This window comes from Aotus nancymaae, unplaced genomic scaffold, assembly GCF_030222135.1.
Source record: "Aotus nancymaae isolate 86718 unplaced genomic scaffold, 86718_ANA_hifiasm-v0.15.2.pri h1tg000003l, whole genome shotgun sequence".
In the NCBI taxonomy this organism is placed as follows: Eukaryota; Metazoa; Chordata; class Mammalia; order Primates; family Aotidae; genus Aotus; species Aotus nancymaae.
In genome coordinates this window covers 22,313,596-22,327,444 of record NW_026988414.1, presented here as the reverse complement: position 1 = coordinate 22,327,444, position 13,849 = coordinate 22,313,596, and the positions used below count along the sequence as shown (strand labels likewise).

Here is a 13,849-nt window from a genome sequence, read left to right as displayed (position 1 = left end):
CTACAATACACAAAGTCTCTTCATGCCTTTGCCCCTGCTGTTTTGCTTGCCCCGAATGCCATCTTGTTCCTAACTTCAAGGCTCAATTCCAATTATGCCTTGAAGTTAGAACTAACTTCTCCCCATGGTTACAACTACTCCCCACAGTGTTTCCTGATACCCATCAGAATGAATGGCTGAATCCTCTGGTGTCTCTCGCATCTAGCTTATCCTTTTAAAGCACTTACAGGACCACGGACAGATGGATGGAGATGCATATATACACACACAAATGTCACTGTCTTCCCAAATCCACCATGAATCCTTGCAAGGCAGGGGTTCAGCGTTCACCTCTGTAGCCCTATGGCCTAATAATATGGTAGAGACTCAATAAATGTCCGAATTTGCTGTTAAATCTGTGCTCACACCTGGTCTTGGAATAACAAGTAAACCTGGGCGCAGCAGGAGGCTTCAGGTGCACACACAATCAGAAGCTCGGTAGATGCAAGATTTCTGGGTCTTAGAACCCACTACCAAATCGGTTTTCAGACTGGAGCCTACCAAGCACTTCCCAGGTCCTTCTCAGCCAGAAGAAAGAAGACACCTATCAGATCAGAGTCTGAGGTCACCTGGACCCAGCCAAGAGCAGTGTGGACACTGACCTGGTCTCCTTCTGTCTCTGTTAGAGTTGGTATGAAGAACTGATGCTTGGGTAGGCTACCTTGCCCCCACCAGCCCTTCCAGGGCAGGGTATGTGCTGGGTGTCTTCAGCATTCAGCTTCTACAACAGATCTTGGGAACAGATAAAGAAGAGCTGTCCCTGCTTTCCAGGATGACAATGCTTAAAGGAAGGCGAGCTCTCCTGGGGAAAGATGTAGGGACCACAAATTGCTGGCCTCCTCTCAACTACCACAAACTCTGAGGGCTGGGGAAAGGCAGGGTACCATGTCTTCTCCCTCCCATCCCCAAAGCTCAGCCCTTCTGTTAGGTAATGCCTGCCCTAGAAAATGTTGTCTTTTGTGTGCCTGGACCTGTAGTTCAGAAGGTCAAAATTGGTCCCTTTTGCTCCTGATCCCACTCTACCTTTGCTAGCTCAGTTTCCTTACCTGCAAGTGGGGGAGCGAGTTGGGGTTTGGCAGCAACAAACCCCAATGTGTGTGAAACAGTTCAGTCCACAGCCAACAAGGCATTGGTCTCAATTCCCTGAAGCCAATTACCACCCTGGAACCCCAACTTCTTCCAGGGATAAGATTTGTCTCTGACCTTGCCTCCCTAACCAGGTCTCTGAGACTTGAATGAGAATGCTAGAAACTCCCAGAGTATCTTCTGTATGATAAAAGATGAATTGAGAGCTCAGAGACATGACTGATGACGTGATGTGGGATCCTGAATCTGCCTCCATGGTAACTTGGGCTTTTTCTCCTGCCCAATGCTGTCTGAGGGCCCACCACCTGTCTGGCCTGACCAGGGCCTGCCGTTTCCTGCAGGGAAGTGGATGCAGGCATCCGGGATTCTCTGGGCTCCATGGGACTACTCTACAACCCCACTCAGCACTGCATTTGCCATACAGAAGTTCAATAAATGCCTCAGCTACTTTGAAATGCCTTCAGTAACTTGACCTTTTCTATTCCCCAGCTAATGTGTAATTTGCATATATGAGTCCTTTTTAGGAGATGGCAAATCACCAGCGACAATGCAGGATCAATACAGAGTATTAGGCATGTTCTATTCTAATTCTCTGCAAATTGCTATTCCATTAACTGCATGTGGGATTTATGGGAGCTCGCTATAAACTAGAATATTTAACTAGAATGGCCTACTCTGTCAGATAATAGCTTACGGTTGTTAATTTTCAACTAGTCAATCTCAAAAAAGTTTCCAGCTTCCAATATATTTCACATATTGATTTAATCATCCAGAAAGTCATCTCATCAAAGTCTCCATACAACCAAGGGCAGGCAGCTTGATGCAGATGAAAAAGACCTGCCCTTGGAATCAGGAGACTTGGGTTATATCCCAGCTCTACCACATACTGTATAATTGGCTGCTGAGAGCCTCAAAGTCCTCATCAGTAAAATGGGAGTGACACCAGCCTCACAAGGGAGTTGTAAAGATTAAATGAGATAATACAGGTGAATGTACTATAAGTTCTATAAGGCTATGCAAAGGTTAGTTATTATAAAAGCACAAGCTGAAATTCTCAACTCAGGCTAATGACAGAAAGCAAGAATTAAATTGGTGGTTCTAAAGGGGTGTGGGGGGTGGCATTTTGCTCCCTAGGGGACATCTGACAATCCTGGAGGCATTTTTGGTTGGCACAACTGGGGGACAGGAATTGCTACTGGAATCTACAGACCTGGGATGCTTCTAAACCCCACAATGCCCAGGACACAAATAATTATCAAACCCCAAATGTCAATAGTGCAAGGCTGAGAAATCTTGATCTAAATAATCACTTAAAGTTGGATTTGGGAGCTTTTTATAACAGAAATCTTCCTAAGCAGGCTTTACTTTCTCCCATCATCTGCTTAAACATTTGCAAGATGGATCATCTTGCAAAACAGCTCTTTTGTAAGTGGAGCCAAACTGCCAACTTCTGGAGTTTCTGAATGTATAAAACTGCTTTTAAAGAAGATGCTCTCCGATTACAATTCGGCTAAATTGTTTTTCCGAAGGCCCTGACTTCGGCAGAAGTTCTCCTGGGCACAGAGTCAGGGTCTGTCACTCCATCACTGGCCCCTGAAGACGGTTTCCTAATTCTAATTTCCGGCTGAAATGAGAACCACTAGGGTCTCTAAACGAATTAAATTCACATCACGCCAACTGCTTGCTAGCTTTGTGCCAGGCACGGTGCCAAACACCTCCACATAATTTATCCCACTTAATCCACCCAACAACCCGGCGAGGTGGGCATTATTACCAGCTGTTTGCAAGGGAGAAAACGACCAGAGAGGTTAAACAACTTGCCCAAGGTCACCAGCTGGCCAAGGGGGCGCCCAACTTGAACGGGGGCCTCCAGTTTCCAAGTCACAGGCTCTTTCCACCAGCTCGGAAAACCCAGGTGTCAAGTTGTCTTAACTTCCCATGAATTTTTAAGACAACCGCAACTTCTAAGTAAGTTTAGGTAGCTGAAAATGGGAATTTCCGGGGGGCTGGGCACTCTCACAAACACTCCCCCCCTCTGCAGCTGTCTCACCGCAGGTACCTGATAAATCATTCCATATCGGCCACGGAACGGGGAGGATTTATTGGCGCTGGAGTTTCGTGCCAGGCCCAGGAAATGCCATCTTTGAAAGCCGAGAGGCGGATTCGCCCTGGGAACAAGCGCTGGCCACCGCGTTTGGCTGGCTCCCTGCGGGCTGTGCGCCCCCTCGGCGCCCCAAGCCGGGGTCGCGGCGGCGCGGGGTCCTTCGGCGGCGCCAGCAGCACGGGCTCCGCGGGTTGCGCCCGCCCCTGCCCGGCCGGAGCGCACGCCCACGCTCCGGCGCCGCGTCCCGGCCGCCCGCCCGCCGTGGCCGAGCCCCACCCGGCGCCCCGCCCGCGCCCTCCCGCCCCGTACCCGCCAGGTGAGCGCGGCGGGATGCCCCCTCCCTGCCCCGACGTGGTGCGGGGATCCTGTGGCCGCGGCACCCGCCAGCCCGCCCGCGCGTCCGCCGCGCGCCCCAGGGACGGGTGGGGGCAGGGTGGCGCCGAGCGCGACCCCGGCCCCCAGCCGCCCCGCGCCCTGCCCCTGGCCCGTTGTGGTCGCACCGGCTCGTACCTGCAGCATCCGGGGGCGCGGGGCGCCCAGGTAGGTCGCGCGTGCGGGCGGCGCGGAAGCTCGCTCGCGGCGCGACCTGGACGCCGTCTGAGCATGCCCAGTGCCGCCCGCGGGCGGTTCCCGCCGGCCGGGCTGGCCGCGACGGGCCCGCGCGCCGGGCTGGGGGCGGGCGCCCGGGCTGGCCTGCGGTGCTCTACCGCCCCCGCCTCGCCCTGGCGCGCCCCGACGCTTCTCCTCGGGCCACCGGGGCTCTCTGCCGAGCTGCGGGCAGGCCCTGAGTTCCCTCGCGCATGCATGCAGCGTTCGTTCCACAACATGACTGGGCACCTACTGTGTGCCTGGCCCTCAGTGATTTCATTCCTAGGAAAGGCAAGCAGTCGGCGCCCAAAGAAACTTTGAAACGAGGAGTCTTGCGCGACGGATGCGCGGTTGAGCTGAGGTCCTACTGACTCCCAGTCCAGTTCTCGTCCCGTGGCATTAGTAAGCTTCCCTGATTAAACCGTCCCAAGGGTCACGGGGCCCCTACCTGATCTGTGCTCCTGCTTCCCACTTCCTTCTCATCTCACACCTGCCTGCCTGCGGCTCCTAGAGCATCTTTCTGTCCATCAGACACTCGAACTTCACCAGCCTCAGGACATTGGCGCACGCCTTTTCCTCTGTGGGACGTCCTGGCCCATCTTTTCACATGGCCGGCGCCTTCTCATTGTACATAGGTCCCCTCCTCCTAGAGGCCTTTCCTGATGACCTTCCTTGATTAGCCCTCTGCTCCTGGCCACTCCATGTACTTTATTTTCTTCATAGCATTTAACACGATGTATCCATTATCTGCAATTATTTATTGAGCATCTATTTCAGTTCTTCTCGCGTGGTGAACAAATAGACAAAAATTCTCTCTCCCTGGTGGAGTTTGGGGGAAGAGGGGCAGGTAACAGATAAACAGCAAATTAGCAAACTATGTAGTATACTAGAAAGTGACAAGTTCTAAGAGGAAAAAGAGCGGGATCAGGAGGTTTGAGGGTGAAGGTACGCAGTGAATTTTCAGGAAAGCGGTCGGATCTGGCCCTTGAGCCGATGGGGCGGTCTGATCTGGCAGTCAGATCGGGTGACACTGAGAAGGTGATAGTGATATTTCAGATAAGCGGGGAAGAGCATTTCTGGCCGAGGGAACAGCAAGTGCAAAGACCCGAAAGGGCGCCGGGCTGCTTAGAGAACGGCAAGGAGGGCAGAGGAGCAGATGAGGTCGGTCTCTTTGGCTTTTCCTCCGATTTATAATTCTCATGTTATATTTCCCTTCTGAATGTCAGCTTTGGGGCTGTGGCTCTGCCTGTCTTTACTGCAGTGACCCAGCCCCTGCAACACTGTGGCATACAGTAGGCATTCAAACATTATTTGTTGAATACGTGAACGAAGGGAGGCAGAGATGGCTGGAACCCTCCAGTCGCGCCTGGGTGCCGGGTCCTGGGGACCGGTCATTCCAGAGATAGACGGAGGCCCCGGCCGCCCCTGGAACCTCATTTCTGTCCTTGTCCGCGAGTCGCACGTCCCGGGATAGCGCCGCCGCAGCGGGTGCCGCCCGGGCGTCGCGTCGTGGGGAATTCTGACGGAGCCCGGGAGTCCCCGGGGTCGGACGGAGCGCACGCGCTGCGCCCCGCCCGGCTCGACCCGGCCTGGGATCGAGTCGCTGGCAAAACCTGGAGCCGCGGCACCCGCCCAGCACCACTAGGACGGGCGTGGAGCGCACTGGGCATGCTCGGAGCCGGGCGGGGCCGGAGCCCCGGGAAGGAGGAGCCCTCTGGAGGGGCAGGCGACGCCCCCCACAGAGCTCCACCCAGTGCCCCCCGGGCTCGGCGGGAGGCGTGCTCAGTCCTTTCCCCGCTGTGTTACCCTCTCTGTGCTTCAACCATTGTGAATACCTACGCTCCGATCTGGGCCGCGAGTTGAAGCTGAATGAAATCAGGAACGTGAACGTGTTTACACCACCTTAAAGATCCTTTTCCTGAGTGCCTACCTCCATCAGCCGTCATCCTCATGCCAGTTTGCCAACTGCTGAGATGAAACCGAGGTCAGCGGTGGATATGTGAATTCTTGAAGTTGTCTTAATTTGCTGACCCCTAGACTGAAACTACCTTTTCTTTCCCCAGGGCTAACGGCCATTAGCTTAAACGATGCCCTCAAATTTGAGCTAGAAACATGCGTACACCTAAAGGAAAGACCTAAATATTTTCAAAATCATGCATTTCAAATCACCATAACAGAAGCAGAAACTAGATGAAAGAATACTCCCCAAATTGAAACAAACTAAGTACTCAACAAAAGAGGGCTGATGAATTAGGTTGTGGCATATTAGTTGAAATAATAACTATTTTACAGTAAGTTAAAAAGACCATGTTGCAAAGGGAAAACGTAGGGTACAATGTTAAATGAAAAAAAGCTGAAAACAGGTCGGGTGCGGTGGCTCCCGTCTGTAATCCCAGCACTTTGGGAGACCCAGGTGAGAAGGTAGCTTGAGCCCAAGAGTTCAGGACCAGTCTGGACAACATAGCAAGACCCCGTCTTTACAAAAAAATAAATTATCCATGTGTGGTGGCATGCATCTGTGGCCTCAGCTACATGAGAGACTGAGGTAGGAGACTCTCTTGAGGCCAGAAGGTCAAGGCTGTAGTGAGTTGTGATGGCTCCACTTGCACTTCAGCCTGTGTGACACAGTGAGACTCTGTCTCAACAACAAAAACAAAAAATCTAAAAACACAAATAGATTGTGTAAAGATGGTGTTGACCCATTCACCAAGACTAGAAGGAAATATGGGAAAATATAACTAGTCTGATTCTTTTGCAGTAGTAAGGTTTTTTTAATGTTTATTAATGTTTGCAATCATAAGTATTTAAAAGATCAAATTAAACATTCTTGTTTTGTGTAAATCTAGTTATAATAACAGCTACTATCAAGCTCAGGTGTGATCAATATTTTATATATATTCTCTCTTTAATCCTTGCTATCACTACAGAGTAAGTGTTTTAGCTCAGTTTTATAGACGAGAAAATGATATAGGGGCTGGTCACAGCTAGTAAGGGGGTAAGGATTCGAACACAAGTCAGTCTGATCTCAAAGCCAGGGTGTTAGGTTTTATGACACACTGCCTCTCTGTGTAGTAGATTATCATGTTTTGATGATAAGAGAAGCCATATGTCATTTCACTTTGTGTATTTTTTGCCTTATTTTCTCCACCATTTGATGTGTTTGTAGGCTACAGATTACCCTTAAATGTTCTAGTCTCCTGTTACTGTTTTATTCTTGGGGCCAAAATGTTAAAGTCCATCCTTGTAAGGTGTTGTACCTTGAGTGACATGAGATTATTACTACCAGTGACCGATGATCTTATAAGCTCCCAAACCTTATGTAAATGGGGCTTTTGAATGGACATATAATCTTCTTAGTCTATCATTGAACCCAGTCAAGTCTAGAGCAAATTAAGGCCTAATTGGGAATAGAGCTGTACTCAGTCCCAGATAGACTGGTCCAGAGAGGGCCCATATAGATTACTGTCTCTGTGCAGTCACTTTGGAGGCAAGATCACATGATGGAACCACCTGGTCTATGGACTCTTCCGAACTTTGCTGTGATGAAATGATGGAGAGCTGACAGTCCTGATGATGTTTGCTGAGAGAAAGCCAGGACTCTAAGAGCATCCCTCCTCCTGCAAAGCTCAAAAATATAGTCAGCTCTCTCTCTTAGTGCCAGTAGACTGTACTTGGCTCAAAAATCCAGAAACCACAGAAAATAATAACAACAAAGAAAACAGAAGACCATGATTTTATTGGAGAGGAAGATAAACTACAAACTGAATATACATCACTGGTGATGGACCAGATTCATACAAGAGGAACAAGAGATGAACAACTAAACACAATTATTAGCAGCATTCCCAGAAGCTGCCATTGGGGCAGAAAATCTGGTGCCAGGCACTGTATGTAGGCAATTGGCTGAGGGAATTTATAGAAAGAGTTTCATGGAAGAATCACTGAGGATTGTCATTCACATCAAGACTTGAAGTCTGCCCTACTTGTACTGCTCCAATGATTTACAAAGCAGTGCTCTGTGCTAAGATGCTAATGCTCATCAATTATTTGTGCTGTTAATGCAAGCTCATGAAGAGCCAGAGAATCCATAAATACATGGGCAAGTGGTGCTGTTAGAATGACAGGAAAAGAGTATGATGCAAAATACACATGGTATGGTATGTGGAAATTAACTAGGTTGAAGTATAAACTGCCAGGTCGAGTGCAGTGGCTCATGCCTGTAATCCCCGCACTTTGCAAGGCTTAGGTGGGAGGATTGCTTGAGCCCAGGAGTTCCAGACCAGCCTGGGCATCATAGTGAGACCCTGTCTCTACAAATAAGAACAAAATTAGCCAGATGTGGTGGCACCCATCTGTGGTCCCAGCTACTTGGGAGGCTGAGGTGGGAGGATCACTTGAGCCTGGAAGGTTGAGTCTGCAGTGAACCCCAATTGTGCCACTGCACTCCAACCTGGACAACAAAGCAAGACTCTATTTCAATTAATTAATTAATTAATTAATTGCCTCTTTATGGGTCAAAATGGTTGAACATTGGCAACTTCCTATATTTCAACTTAATACATACACATAGAACAAAAACTAGAAAAACTGCACCAAAATATTATTGGTGGTGTGTCTGAGTATTGCCTTTATGTGCAGAGAGGCAAGCTACAGAAGTTATCTTTTACAAATTAGTATGATTTCAAGTCTTTGGACATTTTTTCGTATGTCTTCATAGTTCTCTAAATCGTATGTATGTTTCTTTCGTAATATGGAAAAATGAAATAAATTTAAAAGTTAGCAAGCTAAAGAAAATGATGTAAAGAGAGGGAAAATGGCTACTCCGGAATTGCACAAAAAAAGTAAGAGGCTCCTTTCATGGAAGGTGAAGCCCACCCTGCCTACCGATAAGGAAGAGTCACCAGGTGTGTTAAATGCCAGCAAGGTGTTTATTCCTGGCCCAGGAGTGAGAGGGTGGTCAGCCAGGAGCATGCTAGAGAAGTGTTAGTCAGATTCAGGACACTTCATCCCCTGAGCCTGTGTTCTGAGGCTCCTGGAAGCGATGGATCTCACTTTGAGAAACACAAACATTTCAGTTTAATGTTTTATCTATTGAAAAATGTCTTTTCTGGCCGGGTGGGGTGGCTCACGCTTGTAGTAATCCCAGCACTTTGGGAGGCTGAGGTGGCCAGATCACCTGAGGTCAGGAGTTTCAGAACAGCCTGGCCAACATAGTGAAACCCTGTCTCTACTAAAAAAACAAAAAAACAAAAATTAGCCGGATATGGTGGCATACACCTGTAATCTTAGCTACTCGGGAAGCAGAGGCAGGAGAATTGCTTGAACCCGGGAGGCAGGGGTCGAAGTGAGCCAGGATCGTGCCACTCACTGCACTCCAGCCTGGGTGACACAGTGAGACTCTATCTTAAAAAAAAAAAAAGTATTTTCTCTGCAAATTATCACTGTAAAAGAGGGGTTTTGTGTGCAAAACTGACAAATTTAGTATAAGAGCAGTGATGAAGGGATTGTCAATTAGACATTGGAAAATTCATTAAATATTTATTATGTACCTACTATGTATCAGGCACTACTCTAAGTGCTTGGGAGACATCTGTGAACAAAACAAAAATACCCCTGCTGTCATGGAGCATACAGTCTAACAGAGCAAACTACAAGGAACAATAAACGTGAGAAATAAGTGAATTGTAAAAAAAGCAGGGTAAGTGTAGTAGGGAGAGGGATGGGGGCAGGAGTTGTAATCTTAAATAGGATTGAGAAACATAATCTCTTAAGCAAACACTTAAGCAAAGACCTGAAGGATATGAGGGTGTTATTCTTGCCAGTATTTGGTGGGGAGAATCTTCTAGTCAGAGAGAATAGGCTGGGCAGTACCAAGGCCCTTGAGGAAGCCTCCCTAGATTAAAGAAGCTGGTGGGCAAGGGAGAAAGCTGCAGGAGATGGAGTCAGAGAGGTATCAGGCACCAGAATCTGAGGGCCCTCCCTTCATCTGCCAGCCCCAAGAAGGACTCGGCCTTTCAGTCTCAGCTGGACAGGAAGCCAAGTCAACCTCATGGTTGCCAAATGTGCTTGTCAACTCATCAAGAAGTAAATTCTTTCCCGTGGGGTGGTCAGTTGATGCTAATTTGGTGGTAAACACAGATTCAAATAACGAACCAAAATTATATAGCAGCCCTCTGCTATCAGGGGGTCAGCCAGACCATCCAGATTATGCATATATTTTTAATATTATCATAGAGCTGGAAAGATAATATTAAACAGTAAACTCAGATGATTCCCAGACCATCAAGAACACTTGTGGGAGCCCTCAAGGATGGAAGGAGTTTGAAAAACACTCTTTGGGTGCACACACTATAAAACTGAGAGAGGACCAGACCGTAATGGACCCATGGACCACCATATGGATTTGCTGCCACATGGGAAAACAAATGTAAGTGTAGGGACTTTAAGATCCTGCTCTGGAAAATCAGAGCATTGAGGATGCTTCCATCAACAGAAACTGAGACGATGAGACATGCAGAGAATGGAGTTGGTGTCCTGAACTGCAGCTGACCGTATTTAAACAATGGCCTTCCCTGAAATGGGTGGTGTCATCTTACAAAACCCATGGAAAATGGATTTGTCAGGAGTCTCTCAACCACAACTTCAAAGTTCATATACTGAAAACAAAGACAGAAAAGCACCCAGGTAATAAAGAATAGTCGTACACTGGTCATGACTTTGAAAAACCAGCAACGATGAAGGAAATAATCAGTAATCCCTAATAGAGGATTCTAGGGATGAGAGTCAGTAAGAATTGTGAAGGCCGTGTTTCTAGAACTGTGATCCAGGACCCATGTATATCACGATCACCATATCACCATGGGGGAAGAAGTACAGGTGGAAAACCAGACTCCTGGGCTGAGCCAAGACCTTCTGAATCTCTGGTTGTGGCACCCAAGAACCTGCATTTTATAATTTACTATAATTTTTTTTTTTTTTATATAAAGTCTTGCTCTGTCACCTAGGCTGGAGTGCAGTGATGTGACCATGGCTCACTGTAGCTTCCACCTCCTGGGCTCAATTGATCGTCCCACCTCAGCCTCTGGAGTAGCTGGGACTAGAGGCACATTTTTTTGTTTGTTTCTTTGTTTAGATGAGGTCTTGCTATTTTGCCCAGGCTGGTCTCGAACTCCTGGGCTCAAACAGTCCTACAGCCTTGACCTCCCAAAGTGTTGGGATTACAGGTGTAAGGCACTGCACCCAGCCTATAAGAATCTTGTATACACCAAAGTTTTATTAACTTCTGTCCTAACCTCTAATATTTGTACACCAAGAACATAGTCTGAGTAATTAACTAAAGGATGGGAAATTTTACTAATGGTCTTCTAGGTATCACTGATGCTTGGATGGATGGAACTGAGGATCAGAACATCAACTTCTTAAAGGAGGTGCACATAGAAAGGGGTAGAAGGAAAGGGGAGAAAGAGATGGAGAAAGAGCATGTCCTACCCACAGATAGGGACCTTCAGCTCTCAGGATTTCTGACCTTGACCTTGGGTCTCTGATGTTATCCACTATGCTCTCCTGAGACCAGAAGCAAGCTAACCATGTGACTGGAAAGGCAGGGGTAATAGGGGTAGTAGTGGTGATGGTGATGTTTGCTAAGAGCAATGGACCTTAAAATAAACACATTGAAGTATGTAGGATACACACAAAACTGAAACTGGAAAGGTCATTACCTCCCAAAGAGAAACTGTATGAGTGGGGTAGGGGAAGGATGAAAGTTTACTTTTTGCCATAAACCTTTTTGTACCTTCTGAATTTTCTTCCTTTCTCCCCTCCCCTCTCCTCCCCTCCCCCTCCTCTCCTCCCCTTCCCTCCCCTCCCCTCCCCTCCCCTCTCCTCCCTTCTCCTCCCCTCTTCTCCCCTCTCCTCCCCTCTCCTCCCCTCCCCTCTCCTCTTCTCTCCTTTCCTTTCCTTGACAGGGTCTATCTCTGTCACCCAGGCAGGAGTGCAGAGCTATAATCTCGGCTCACTGCAGCCTCAACCTTCCAGGCTTAAGCAGTCCTCCCACCCCAGCATCCTAAGTAGCTGGGACTATAGGCACATGCCACCACACTTGGCTAATTTTTGTATTTTTTGTAGAGATGTGGTTTCGCCATTTTGCCCAGGCTGTCTCAAACTCCTGAGCTCAAGCAATTCTCCTTTCTCGCCTTCCCAAAGTGCTGGGATTATAGGCATGAGCCACTGCGCCCAGCCTGAATTTTTTACCATTTGATGTATAACCTATTTTAAATAAAAAACATTCTCATTTGGAAAAAAGTAATGAAACTTGCATATTTTTTCAAAATTATTTTGTTTTCCATCTTGGCTCCCTCCAAATTTTGCTGACCAAGGGCAGAGCCCAGGTTTCTTGATAAGCCGAGGCTCTAACTATGACCAGGGCACAACAATGCATATCTTGCATGAAAGAAACAGTTGTAGGACAAACACTCTCACTCCTACTGGAAATTTACATGGCTGAGGGATGGAACAGAAGAGACAGCTTTTGGATGAGGATAAAAGAAAAGGAAAAATGGTTTCAGTGACCCTGGGATCAGAAATGATGCCTCCCTGATAAAGTTGGTAACAGAATGGCCAGAGAAGTGAGACAGAGAATTCCAACTGCTCAGGCCTCTGCTGGAATTCATATCCATGAAAAGATGGTCCTCTGAAAACCTATTCTTGCTTGGCTTACCATTTCATTGCTGAGAAACTGGAAACCTGTCCTGGGCCCAGGAGAACACTGTGCTCCTAATTCCTGGTGACATTTTAAGAACGGGGGATGCTATTCAGTCTGCTCAGTGATCTGGTGCTTCTAGTGTTGCACGGATGACACACCACAGGATTTCCTCAACTGCGCCCTGGCGTTCTGCAAGGATGCCTTTCTCATTTTTTCCATGGTACACACAGTCATTGCATCACAGTCCAAACGGACTGTCCAGCGATGCCTCTGTAAACATGAGTCACGTGTGAAGTTAAAGGAATCCATGTTCAGCCAGGGACAGCAGAGTTCGTAAGGCACATCATCTTCTCATAAGGGGTGCAGACTGAGCAGAGTCATAGGACTTCCTGCTGAGATGCCCAAGCAATGCCCAGGGACTCACTTTGTGCAGCAGTCACTAAAGCCTATACCCATAACACTCTTCTTCATCCCTAAATTCACCTTCCAGGGTGAAGTTCTCCAGCTATCATATCAGAAAACATTACTCTTTCCCCATTTCTCACCTTCTTGGGTGTCTCTCAGTTTGGTCCTGAATGCCACCCCCTGTCCAGCCTTGGTCATCCCAGTCCAAGCACAGGTACAAGCCTCTTTCTTGCTTCCCCTTGAAAAATGAAAGTCGCCTATATCAACCTCCCAGACAACACAGTCGAGCATCTCTGCCTATTGAAATCCTGGTTAAGGTCCATCAGAAGCTACCTCTTCCCAGATTATCTCCCCTGGCTATGAGCTCTCTAACTCCTGTACCAGACAATATTTGGTCTGTTTTTCTTTTATGCTTCTCATCACATTTTGACTTGCATAGAGTTACCAATGTGTGTGCCGCTTTTAAAAAGATCTTCCTGAAGTCACATAGGCTGTGACTATTATGTCTAAGCAAGATATGTAAAGGGCTCTGTGCCCCTTACAAAAAATTGCTTGCTTTTCTGCAGTGAGCAAGAAGGGTGATGTCGTATCTAAAGGTTCGTTGTCAAAAGTCCTTCCAGAATTTTTCTTGCTGGCTTAATAATCAATCAGTAGATAGATAGAAAAGAGATACAGATAGATGCAGAAAGATGTGTCCAGCAGTGTCCCAAACAAGGTATAACTAATCTGTGAATGGATATTACTATGCACTCTAAATTTCTTGCCTATGTGAAATAATTAAAGAGGTTAGGATGTCCCACCCAACCCCCAACCTCCACTCCCAAGAGTCATCTAGTTGTGTCAGAGGTCTACAGGTGAACAGTGGCTCATGCCTATAATCCCACCTCTTGGGGAGGCTGAGGTGGGAGGATTGCTTGAGGCCAGGA

The 13,849-nt window shown here is 47.7% G+C and overlaps 1 protein-coding gene across 2 annotated transcripts in view; it reads right to left on the bottom strand.

Annotated features, from left to right (window-relative positions):
- The window catches only part of PTPN3 (protein tyrosine phosphatase non-receptor type 3), a 120,388-nt gene extending 117,143 nt beyond the window's left edge, over positions 1 to 3,245 (bottom strand). The window contains exon 1 of one of the 2 annotated variants that reach the window (XM_064379059.1): positions 3,185 to 3,245. The gene's annotated coding sequence lies outside the window, so the exon portion shown is untranslated. The remainder of the gene's footprint in view (positions 1 to 3,184) is intronic. The other variant, XM_012439062.2, reaches the window with a different exon arrangement.
- Positions 3,246 to 13,849: the final 10,604 nt, after the last annotated feature.